The sequence below is a fragment of the Strigops habroptila genome, chromosome 3, assembly GCF_004027225.2.
Source record: "Strigops habroptila isolate Jane chromosome 3, bStrHab1.2.pri, whole genome shotgun sequence".
Taxonomy (NCBI): domain Eukaryota; kingdom Metazoa; phylum Chordata; class Aves; order Psittaciformes; family Psittacidae; genus Strigops; species Strigops habroptila.
The window spans coordinates 39,985,307-39,998,540 of NC_044279.2; the positions used below are offsets into that span (position 1 = coordinate 39,985,307).

The following is a 13,234-nucleotide window of genomic DNA, read 5'->3' on the forward strand; positions in this document are numbered from 1 at the left end:
TAAGAGAGAAAAATGGCCTCACACTTTGGCACGGCAGGCAAGGTTAACAAGATTCTTCCCCGTGTTGTGAAGAAAACATCTGGACTTTTTCTACCCTGTGCTCTATTTCTTCCTTGCTGAAAAGTAAAATACCCCAGTCTCCCACTGGCTGAATACTAAAACCAGCTGCTTGCCTTGTACATTTTTAACAGTAAATTCACCTGTAAACGACAATCCAATCATTCAGACCCTCAATAACAAGGGCCCATTCTGTGCTATCCATTTTGTCTTCCAACAGAAGTGACACTGCAGAAGTAAATGGTTTTATAAATGCATATTAATTTTATTCATTAAGCTTAAGACTTTTTCTAACAAGACAGCAGAAGACAATATGTGCAGTAAGAAGGTGCTGTTTCCTCTGAAACAGAAATTTACCTTTCTTCCAGTATAGTCAGTTTGTTTCTTTTTTTAATCAAATGAGCAATAATTTATTTTAAATACAAAAAAACTCATCAAAATGCAACACTAATAAACCACACCAAATAGAATACTAAGAATACTGCTTTCCCATATGGTCTTAGAAAAATCTAGAGGATCCATATCTTAATGCTTTAAACCTCTCCATACAAATAATTTGATGCAGGTATATCCTGATAATTCAAGCCTCAACCATTCTGTGATTCTACTGGAATTTCTTGGGATCACTGATGGCCCAATATTTTTTATCTTTGTAAGTGTGTCATCACCTCAGCAATTCTTCTAGCCTAAATAATGAATACAATAAACTGGCCTTTTGACTTGACTCTGACTTAGAAGCAACTTCATGGTCTTGACTAGGCCAGAACTGTCAATTGGGCTGTGTTACATGAGGGAAATTAAAAGAAATGTGGCTTAGACTCCTAAATATAAGTTAGGAGGAGAAAAAAATGGTATGGGAAAAGACTTATTGTATCATCAAATTATACAAGAAACTCTCAAGATAAGAAAAAGCATGAAATGAAAATCCTAATCAGATCTAGGAAATACTTCCATCAGTTGTGACAGTGACATTTTGACATTTAACAGAAACTTGATACTAAACCTAGAGTTGTTCACAGTCCTATAAACAGGACTACATTTTGGTTTCCATCCCACATTAAAGTGATTTATAAAGCTTCCCAGATATGCCCAGCAGAACCTCATGCCAATTTCTTTAAGCAACTGCCTCTCATGCACTTTATTTTGTTGTAATGTAAAATAATAATTTCCCTTTCCCTCACAAAATTAAAATATTCTCCCAAGCTAGTTTTCCACTGAATAGTCAAAACAAGCAAATACTTTTCAATGGCTGATCCTCAAGCAGAAATCTAAGGATGTGAATACGTATTAAAAGTAAAGCAATGGAATTCCTGCATACAAAACTGAGTCATGATACTGAGAAAAAAAAAAATCTTGAAATAAAACAAGAAGTAATAATAGCTTTCTGATGCATCCAGTAAAGAAAAAAATTGAGCTTCTATTGTGGCATAAACGAGAGTTGCTCTACTGAACTACACCAGTACCCATTAAACCCGGTTTACAACGCATTACAAGATGGGTGATACATTCGACTATTGACATCTGTCAAGCAGGAGTCACAAAGCAGTTTAATGAGTTGAAACATTATTGGCATGCAACACAATTTGTCATGCAACACAATCTGGCACATAGTTTTTGTCCTTTGAAAACCACAGCTCTGAACCATAGAGAACTTAATCAACAAGAAGGCAGAGTATCATTTAATTCTTCTTTTGGAATAAAGGATGTCTCATGTGACAGCAATTTTATTCACTGCATGTAGGATAAAGACAATCAGTAGATATTTCTCTTAACTCCCAAATTGTGGATGCAGCTAGATCCACATTCTCACTCCTCAAATGCTTCCTTCTCAAACCTTTCAGTGTTTAAAACAGCAAATTTGTTCATAATATGGACATCCAATGCAGAACTAAAAAATAAAACTACCACAAATCATAAAGTCATGCTGCATTCAGAACACAAGCAAATAAAACATGTGAATCACAATGTGACCCCTCCTGCAATTTCACTTGGAGTGGTCTTCTTTTGGCATGATTCACAGGCCTAAGTCTAATTTTAAAAGCTAAGGATGAAACCATTCACCTCTCCATCAACAGGAGGCATTCTGTACTCCTCTCTTTGCACCTAATCACACTACTTGCCTGTTAATGGAAACTTAACAAGCTCTAGGCTTGAAGACAGCGATTACTATCACAAATTCACAAAAAGGGTTTCTCCTACTCTTACCCTATAGCCCCATTGGCTTCAACCCACCAGATGCTCTTACTTTACCTCATCAACCCCTGTGCCGTTCCATTTGGCAGCGACACATTCAAATGTCACAGTTCTGATTTTCGGATGTGTCCTGAGACACTTGGCACTCCACATTTAACACTTCCACAAGGAAAAAGGCTCTGTGTCATTGATCAAATATATCATTTCACAGCAACTTGTGTTTCTATCTCTCTGTTCCAGTGGCAATTCATCTGCTATTTAAAAAAAAAAAAAAAAAAAATTTTTGGAAATCCTTAAATGCCTGATCTGTTATGGCGGAGGTTTAATTAGACCTAAAACTAATTTGGAAGTGCCAGCAATATCTTTTCTGAAGAGCATTTAGGTATACTCCGTTTAATAATAACATGACATGAAGTAAGTAATGAAATTATGAAAGTAGGAGTGAAAATTATTTAAAAAAAAAGACTATTATTCATAATGAATACCACATGCTTAAGTGATTGGCATTGCATTAATAATTATAGTAGTTATCACTCTCCATTGAAGAGAAAATATATTCACATTACTAGCTCTATTATAACAAAGAAAGAAGTTGACAGATTTAACAAACATTATTGCCGAGCTGGTGCAGTCATTTGCCAAATTTTATTCCCATTACTAGTAGAAAATTTGTTTTTAATTCACTGAAACTCTGGGTAGGAAAACTGTTATTCATACAAACATATTTTACTGATAGAAATCCAAATAGATATAAACACAGAGTGAATTAAAAATATGCATTTTTGCACTTCCCTTTGGGGTTTTTTTCACCTTCTCTGCTCCAAATAGAACAGATGTTAAAAAACAATTAAAAGCTTATTCTAGTTTCCATTGTTTTATGACAAGTAGAGTTTCTATGTAGGAAGGTTGGACATAAAAAAAAAAAAAGCTGTTTCAAGTTCTGTTTTCTATCACAAATAGTTAGATAAGCTAGAAGTGCCTTTACCTTGGCAGACTTCTTCAGTTAACCATTTCCCATGATGACCACCATGGTTTCCCTTGGATTGGAAGATTTCTGTGGTGATTCTCCAGCTTGTCCATTACACTGCTTGGTATTCTTTAAATAGTTGCAGTGCCAGTAGGTCACAATCAAAAGAATGACTGCCTTGGATACATGCTGAAATTACATATAGAGCAAAACACCATCTCTCCTACCAAAACCAAATACATATACATTGTCTAAAAGCTACTTGTTGCACACATAGCGGTTATTCAGTAATGCAAAACCAGATTCTTCCAAAAAGAGAGCTAGTTCATCATCATACTAGAGATGCCATGAAGTAGATTCAGTCTATCACTCATACTAAATCTCTCTGGAACTGCTTGATACTCCTGGGATGGACGGAAGGGAGAGCAGAAGTGTTCCATTTTGCACTTTCAGCCACACACACACATTTTCTAACTACTCTTCGTGCCTCTTTCCGCACCACAGGTACTTCCTCTGCCAAAGAAATGTCGCCTTAACATAGAACACAAGCATGAGGTTCATTTTGCCCTAAGAATCCCCCCATGATGGATATTCTGGAGAGTCAGATCAAAAGATCCTTGTGTGGGTCACTCCTTACCTCCGTCACTACTGTACATTCAAATGGATTCAGTGGCTATATTTACCTAACCAACTAGTAATTTGTAAGGCAGAGGAATCAGTGAAGAAAGGACAAAGACTGTGTTTCAAAGCCCTAGGCAGAAGACCACAAGCTAAAGGACCACACTGAAGCCAAGGTATCCATTTCTGCATAGCCTCCAAAATAATCCCATCACTGCTAAAACTCTGGGCTGATTTGAGAAATCAGCATATCCAGTCATATTTGGTATTTTCAAATATCAGGTTTGGTATTTTCAGGGGGATTTTGCCCCCTTTTTGATTCATATGTTGTTTTGATCATTCAAAGAACTTTTTAACCTCAACTATTCAACATACATGCTTTCATTACTTTAGCATTTTTCCCCTTTTAGCAGCATCACTCTGAAAGAAAATTGTTCTGTGACATTGTGAGTGCCAGAGAAACACTGCTGTATCTCTCAGATGAAAACCTTCCAGCAGCATCAGGAACTCAGCACTCATGGTAAAACATCTGCTGGAGACAGCTAACCTTGACAGTCCTGTGAGCGAAAATATAAATAATAAAACTAGTCTACGCTGTGGGCATGTGTGCCTGCTTACATTCCTGTACAAAAGGCCTTCACCTCAGACTCTGTCCATCTTCATTATCATGTCAAACAGATTGCTGAACTGAGTTAACTCATATTTCAACTCATACTACAATGATTGGGAAACAGCACTGAACATAGTGCACAGGAAGACTACAAAAATAAAAATCTGTTAATACTAGAACAAAATTTTGATCATAGAATCATAGACTGGTTATGGTTGGACCTTACTGATCACCTATTTCCGACCCCCCTAGTGGGGGGAGGGACACCTCCCACTAGACCAGGTTGCTCAAAGGTTGCTCAACGTGGCCTTGAACACTGCCAGGGATGGGGCAGCCACAGCTTCTCTGGGCAATCTGTTCCAGCACCTCACCACCCTCGTAGTAAACAATTTTTTCCTAATGTCTGATCTAAATCTGCCCTCTACCAGCTTAAAGGCATTCACCCAGTGCCTTCTGTTTTCCAGGCTGGATAAGCCCAACTCTCTCAGGTTATCTTCATAAGAGAGGTGCTCTAGCCTCTGATCATCTTCGCGGCCCTCCTCTGGACTCGCTCCAGCAGTTCCACATCCCTCTTGTTTTGGGGCCCCCAGAGCTGAATGTAGTACAGCAGGTGGGGTCTCAAGGAGGGAAGAATCCCCTCCCTCGACCTGCTGGTCATGCTTCTTTTGATGAAGTCCAGCATATAGTTGGCTTTCTGGGCTGCAAGCACCCACTGCTGGGTAATGTTGAGCTTCTCATCAACCAACACCCCCAAGTCCTTCTCCTCAGGGCTGCAGATAATTAAGGAATTTTTTTTTGGTAACTATTTCTTCACACAACACACCTTTTGTTTCATAATTATGCAGAAGAGCTCCTCGTACATCTACAGGGAATGCGCGCAGCAGCATGTTCCTCTTTTATAAGGCTGACAGCAAGTTGTACAAAGTCTTTCTCATCAAAAACTTATTTTCCTGTACCAGTAAGTACTCATGCAAAGAATAGTTCTGGTCTAAATTTCTGTTTATTACTTTTTCATCTTGGCAAGCAATTACCATTTAATTGAAATAGGATTTCTCCCGCTTTGAGTTTTCAAAGTGAAACAGTCATTTAAACCTTGTAAATGGGATTGGGACCATTTAGCTTCACCAACAGAGCCAAGTCAAAACTGAGCATTGTGCCAAAGACTTTGTATTACATGCAGAGAGAGAGCACGCAGGACATAGCTCCCAATTCTCCCATGAACGGGAAAGCCCCTCTCTACACACAAATAGGTCTACGATATTCTCTAGAAGAGAAGACTCATGCAGGTCTTCTCACCTGCCGAGTGGGACTCGACAGCAGAATCTCACATCATAACTCATCCACGTGGGACAGCTGACGTTCACAGGGCCAGGGACAAGCCTACGCACTTGTACAACGGCTCAGTAACACCCAGACAACATTTACACAAGCAACTTACTCGCAGTGTACAGAAGATGCATCACAGCAGAAATTACAGTATATAAGAAGAAATTTTGAGTAAGGGTTCTGAATAACAGAGCAAAAGCAACTGATTTCATTTGCAGAGACACCTTCTGAAGTACTTTTGGTTTTCTTCCAGAGGTGCATCTAAGGATGATACTTCTTTCTCCCTTTAAGAGAAAAGTCCTTCCCTTGTTGGCATGCAGTCATACTCCATCAGTTCAGAACAGTTGCTGTTATGGAAAGTTAACCACTGTAATTTCTCATGTTGAAACTTCTATCATTCTTCTCTACTTGCTTTTTTGTTTCAATAAAATTTAAAAGTAATCTAATTTGATAATATTTATTCAAACCTTGTCTACAAAGAAATTCTGTTCCATTTCAGCTAGTAATTGGGCTATTTCTGTTGTAATTCACTTATTAGTTCAGCAGAACAAAGCTCACCTTAGGAAGTTATGCACATTAATAACAGCCTATTACCCAAGTTGCCTTCTTATGAATCAATTAAGCTTAATGTCCAAACTTTAAAATGAGCAGAACAGACATATTTCTGCATAATGAACTCTGTTAAAAAGCCAACAAATGCTCATAAAGACTCACTACCTCTATCTACACAGGCTTTTAATAGAAGATATTCATGTTTAAATAAGAAATCTCATCTTCCACATTTTTCTAAAATTTGCCTGTATTTGAACCTGAGATTTAATGGACTCATCAAGACCACCGAGCATACCAGGTTTTGGTTACTTCTTTTAACTCCTTGCACATCTCTTGCTGAAATGCTGAGCCATGACTTCCACTTCTTCTTTCGAAGGACAACTGCTATTCTGAAATCAGTGAACCTTCTTCACACAACTGCTATCAGAGCGCACATGGCTTGGATGTACCAGCACACATTTCAGGCAGCCTGAGCACAGGACACCGTCTTCTTTGACCTGAGCAGTCTGCCAGTTTTGCTTTGGGTGTTCCATCCTTTAATGCTGCTATTGTAAGACTCCTCCAGAGAGGTCTAAATTCTGCCTGTTTTCTTCTTGCTTCCCCAGAAAGTCTTAAATGTCTAACCAGGGACAGTCATTTAAGCAACAAAAATAATGGACTTCTCAGTTTAAGGAAAACACTGAAATACTAAATGTTAATATAGATCAGCCATTAATGGACATCTTCCTATTTTTTTCAGGCAATATATTTTCTCAACATTGAAATATTTAAACCTTATTTTATTCTTTTTTCTAATTTTTAACGAGTTTCCTCTGAAAAGAAAATTTTGAACAAACAGCTGATAAAAAAAAAATATTAGCACCTTAAAAATGTTGCCCCTTCCCATTGTTTCTCCTTCCCTATATCTAAATTATACAACAACAACAAAATTTATTAATAGTTTCTTTCTCCTCTAAGCTGCAATTTGCACAAATTTATTACTGGCCAAGTAATAAATACTACCCAGCATTTCAGCAGCTTTTCATGCATTTGAATGGACTTCTATGTATGAAACAGGCTACAGGAAAATATTACAGCCCTGGCTCAGAAGAGCATTGAAGTGCATTAAACTGGCACTTACCTACATAAGCACAAATATGAAAAGGCACAACATCAGAAGGCATGACAAATTCAGAAGAAGAAACAGTTAAATGAGTATAAAATACATGGAACATAAAACCTGGTTGAGTTTAAGAGGAGGGTATTCCAGAAATTTTTGATTATTTTCAAGTTTTTCAAAGCTTATTTTCAAATCTTATTCCAAGTAAAACTCTTGATACTATTTTCAATAAGAAAAAGATAGGTCACTCAATAAAGATGAAGTATTTTTGGCACAAGCAAAACGTTTCTATTTTCCCTGTGCTTATTTAGATACCTCACTGGGCTATTTATAAATTAGCATAAATCTTTTGCATGGAGATACAAAGGTACAAATCTTCTCTTCTGTAGAAGATGCTTATAAATTTTTATTTGTGTGACAAAAATCAAGATTTTATGTGGCCAAAAGAATATGATCTGGCACCTCCTTAATAGTTTTTCAGCACTTACATGTAAAAAAAACCCTAAAGCTTGCTTCATGACTAGAAACTGTGGAGCTGAAAGTCATGACTGCAAACAGAGGCAGTAGAGAAAAAAATGTTCCAACTTCCCAGCCAACTCTTCCTGGTGGACTACTGCTCTCTTTATCTTCACTATTGTTACACAGTGATTTAAATACAAACACAAAATGTAGCTTCAGTCTACATTGCCTGACCACACAATTCTCTTAGCTCCAAACACTTCTGTCATAGGGAACTACTTGGTGTTTTTCGCAGCTACACACAATAACAACACGGAGCAAGAACGCCTTAAACTTAACACAAAGCCTTAAACTATAAACTGAGGCCACTCTCTTGTTCTGTAAGTATATGGTCATGATCCACTGGCAAACATACATTTCCCAAATTTCTGTGACCAGAAATATATAATCTCTTACATATTAAAAATTTCTACCAGTTCTAAAAGCTCTTACAAAATAGTATTGCAATTAAGAACAAAACGTAAAACAAGCATGGGTGGGAATAAAGTATGGATCATCTCATGCAAGATAATTGCTTGTTAATTTATAACTCTCCAGCTGTGGAAGTGCAATTCAACCTTTAAATCCTAAAGGCTACTTACAACTCAACAGAATTTGGAAAGATGCAAGGAGACGGGAGCAAAATAAGGCTTGATGTTTCAATCTTATCACTTCAGCTGTCTCATCAGAATCTGTTCTGGCCAAACTAAAGCACTGAACTGAACTAAAACTCCATTAAATTTATACTAAATCTTTCCACCTCCAATTTAACCCTAATATATTTTGGTCTCTTTGGTATGGACACTGGAAAAGCTTACTCTTTTCCTTGTCAGCCTATTGTAAGTCCTCTATGTCTTTCTGCATTACTCTGTTCCCTAACACAAGCAACTTTAGGTCCTTTATTCTTTCCATAGGCCATCACTTCTAAACTTCGACTACTTTGGTGATCTGGACTGCTTTCATCAGTCAACATCTTTCTATCTCTGTTCCATAATAAAAACAAACTCATGCTTACAAGAACAGAGGTTATGAGGAAAAAGCTACACCCACATACCTTGAAGACATGATCAAAATAAATCATTACCTTCTTCCCTGTTTTCCCATCTTTCCCCAAATATGTTCTTGTCAGTCATCCATTCAGAGTAGTTTAGGTATGTTTAAGAATTTGACCAAGACAGCCAATGAAAAGATAATACTCCACAGGAATTTATGCAGCAAATAGAAGCGGCGTCCTTTTCGGGTATCACTGAAAAGGAGTCATTTGGAAATACTCATACAGTTGTCAAACTGCACTTCAATGTACAGCTTTTGTGCCTAAGACCATGTTTTACAGAATAACAACAAAACCATAGGAACCACAACTCAAAAGTCATATAAGTTCTGCAGATTGTCTTCATAATGTTAGAATTTCACAATTTCAATTAATGAAAAATTATCTTTTATGATATCTGTCTATCTGAATATTAGTTTTTGTCTTAGTTCTTAAGCTACAATCTTTCCAAGTTAATCGACTTCACTTTTTTTAAAAAAAAATTACAGAAGTAATCAGAAAAATAAGATTTTCCTACATTTAGGAACAAACTTCAAGAGATTCATCAGTATGAGGTAATGCACCACTTCACCATCCACCAGCCAGTAAAGTGGCAAAATTTCTGGTTCTCACAACCTTTATTTGATGGAAACTATAATACAAGTATGAAACAAAATACATTGAAGTGGGACCATTGCACGACCAGGTTAGAGTCCCACTGGCAAGATCTGTTGCTCTGAAATTTAAAGCAAGGGGTTTTTTTTCATGTTTATGACATTTCCAATGACATTTAGTCCAACAATCAATCTCTCTCTAGTGCACTACAAGGCAGTTTCCTCTGAAATGGGTGAAGCCATTAACTACAATTGAGTAAACGGAATTGACTTCCAGCTCCTGGAAAAAAACAAAATAGCAGTGGGCAGCTATCATTCAGAAGCAGTTTTTCCATACTGCTTTGTGTATTCGGGCAATATTTGGAGGGCAGTTCCTGGCCTTCAACAGAAGGTCTGTATTTGTTCTCTAGCCTCTTTGCCACTACTGAACACTACATTGCAGCAAACTGTCTGTTCAGGCCAGCACATACCTTAGTCATCCTGATCAAAAAGTTGGCTTGGATGAATGCAAATCACAGTGATGCCCACAGCAGTGTTGAGAAGGTAGTTTGGCGTGCTATGAGCAAGCCAAGGTGGTCTTTACAGCATCAGCATGTTATCCTTCATTTAATCTCTGAATGTTTTTCTCAAACACACCCTATTAAAATAACATCCTTCTCAATGACTTTCAAAGTTACAAGAATATTTTCATTTCCCACAGAGGTAGAATAGATATAATGCAAAGAAAGAGGAGCCCTCTTCGCACAAAAGAAAAACACAGTGGTCCCAAATGAAAGCAATTCAGAGCCCACACTGGCATCCTTGCTTTTGATTACACCTGATTGCCTGATCTATAGATACTGAATTCATCACAAAGTTTTCAAAGAAAGAAGGGCATGACAAATAGCTACCTACCAGCATGTCTATACCATGTGATGGCATTTGGTGAACAAACTGTGGAGGCAGCAACAGCCCTCATTGACTAGGTGAAAAGTATCACCTAGCACTACAATCTTGCATCTTAAATATATGCATAAGGATGCTGTTACTGCTAAATGCTGAATTTCAGTATTGCCTAATTCAGGTTGCAAACTATACAATTTTAATAGATGCCTTTTAGCATAATTTCTGCATTTAAAGACATTATCATGTATGAAAGTATTTCTCATACAAGAAAGAACAGGTCTATTATCTACAACGACAAAAAGATCTTGAGAAGGTTTGAGGTTCTGTTCCCCAGGCAGACAGACTGAGTAAATTACACAAAAGCTGCAACTGTACAACCTATCAACCCACCCAACATAGACAGCTGCATTCGTTTCCTCTAAATGAATCGGGGTATATAGCAGCAGAAAGGAGATGTTTAATGAAGAAGAGGACAGCAAGCAAAATTCAGTCCCAATACTTACTTCTCTTATCAAAAATTAAAAGAACAAAACTAGAATTTACAATTATGGAATTTTTCCAGCTTCATAAATTAAAAAGAAACTAAACAGAGTTACTGTGATACTGGAAAGGCACATAATGCTTTCTATTTGAACATCACCAGGTGCATGCCTACTGCAGCCCAGTCTGAGGCTTCCTGCTGAGTTCCTGCTTTACTTTCCCTTTGCACAGAGACTATTTACATACTTTTTAAAATGGAAACGTGCTGGCCTCCATTTTGATTGTAATTGCCATCTATTGTTTCACACAGAAAAACAGCTTTTAAGGTTGTTGATGCTCTGGAGTGCCTCTTATTCTATCACCAAAAAAGGCCTGAAAGATAAAAACAAGGCTGCACCTGCACAGGTCCATCCAGGCAGCTGTCCATGCCCACAACTTCAGCACTGCTTTCACTGCCCTCACATGGCTGAGAACAAACAGACCTCGCTCGCTGATCCTTCTGCATGCAACCCACTGCAAAGAACACGAGCCCACTCTCTACTGCAAGAATTTCTCTGCTGATGTATTTTTACATTCTGTTCTATCAGATTTAATAATAATCATAATAATCAGGAAAAAATTCTTCCCTGTGAGGGTGGTGAGGCACTGGCACAGGTTGCCCAGAGAAGCTGTGGCTACCTCATCCCTGGAAGTCTTCAAGGCCAGGTTGGACGGGGCATTGAGCAACTTGATCTATGGGAAGGTGTCCCTGCCCCTGGCAGGGAAGTTTGAACTAGAAGATCTTTAAGGTCCCTTCCAACCCAAACCATTCTATGATTGTATGATTCTCAACACATCTCCATCTCACATCAATCCTCTCATGTGGCACGGCCATCCCAGCCTCTGCTCCCCGGCTTGGAAGAGTAGAAGCTGAGGTATGCTGGGGCAAATAGAAATCACTAATGTTGAAGTAACATTAGAGTAACATTAGAGGTCTGCCTCACCAGGGTTCATGCAGCCACAGCATGTCTCAAGAGTATACAATAGCTCTGTTGTGTGTTTGAGGGACGTGGCAAACAAAGAGGAAATTCAGCACATGTGTAAAGAATGAAGAAAACATCACTTGGTAGTTACACGATATTATAAATTGCAGTAAGCTATGCTGGCAGCTGTCACAGTTCTCCTCCATTAATATTAACAAGACATGCTAGAATGGAATTAAGATGATTTTACTGACTTCCTAAAAAATACATTCAAGCTCTGTAAAACTACACTTGACTTTGATGAGGTCACAAACTTGACAGCAAATTGCATTGGGAACTCATTACTCTCTCCACTGCAGTAACAACTAGGGAAGCCCCTAACCGATGCCAGGGCTCCCGCCACACAAACCAAAATGTGCACAAGTCAAATATGTGTATACATATGGAAATGACAGTCTGTGCTTATATGGAATTTACATCTGAAAGAGACCAAGGCAAGGAGTAGGAGCAGAAAAGTACTAAACACAGGCAGTGAGTGGCTCAGAAGCAAGTAGCTGAGTAGGTGAGTCTTGGTTTAATCTGATTTCACTCAAAATATTTTAATTTCAAGAAAAGCCTTGTATACTGAAAGCAAGCGTACATCAGATATATCAAGCATTCAGAAGCAAAACTGATAGCTCTAGGCATATAACAGTGGTTTCCTAGTGTATCTCAGGAGTGTCTAAACACCTTAACACCACAAGTGGCCTATACAGAAATCATACAGAAATTGCACCTATTTAGCTAAACTGGTTTTGCAAATTGACTTTTTTACATCAGAGCTAGCCTCTGGTGCATTCTGTGGGAAATGTGTGAAAACTGGTTTGGAAGCCAAATTAAGCTAAATGAGTACTGGGTACTCTTAACTTGATTGAACCATGGTCATACAAGCTTGTTACACTGATTTAGGTAAATCATCTTCAGCAAACAATTTAGTTAAATTGGTGTCAATTCTGCATTTAGGCCACAAATATGATTCACTCTTTTCACATTGCTTATTTCTCAGTAGTCCAGCTTATGTGAAAACAAATATAGCACAATGAATTAGAGAGCACAAATGCCTATTTCAGTCACACATATAGCAAATTTATGTTTAAAACACTCAAAAGGGCACTCGCTCTGTCCAAATGTATGCATGTCAGCTATTTTTAATCATCTAGTCCTATAAGTATTAAGAAGATGGGGAACTTGGATTCCTAATTTCAGGTGCTCTGAACTGCAGCTCCTGCTACCTAGCCGAAAAATTATATATCACAACATTGGAGAACTTTTCAAGCAGAAATTGTATAAAGCCCATATTCCTC

General features: G+C 38.0%; 1 protein-coding gene across 14 annotated transcripts in view; it reads right to left on the reverse strand.

Moving 5' to 3' along the window:
• The window catches only part of KCNC2 (potassium voltage-gated channel subfamily C member 2), a 99,951-nt gene that overhangs the window by 68,036 nt on the left and 18,681 nt on the right, over positions 1–13,234 (reverse strand). The gene's annotated exons all lie outside the window — the stretch shown is intronic.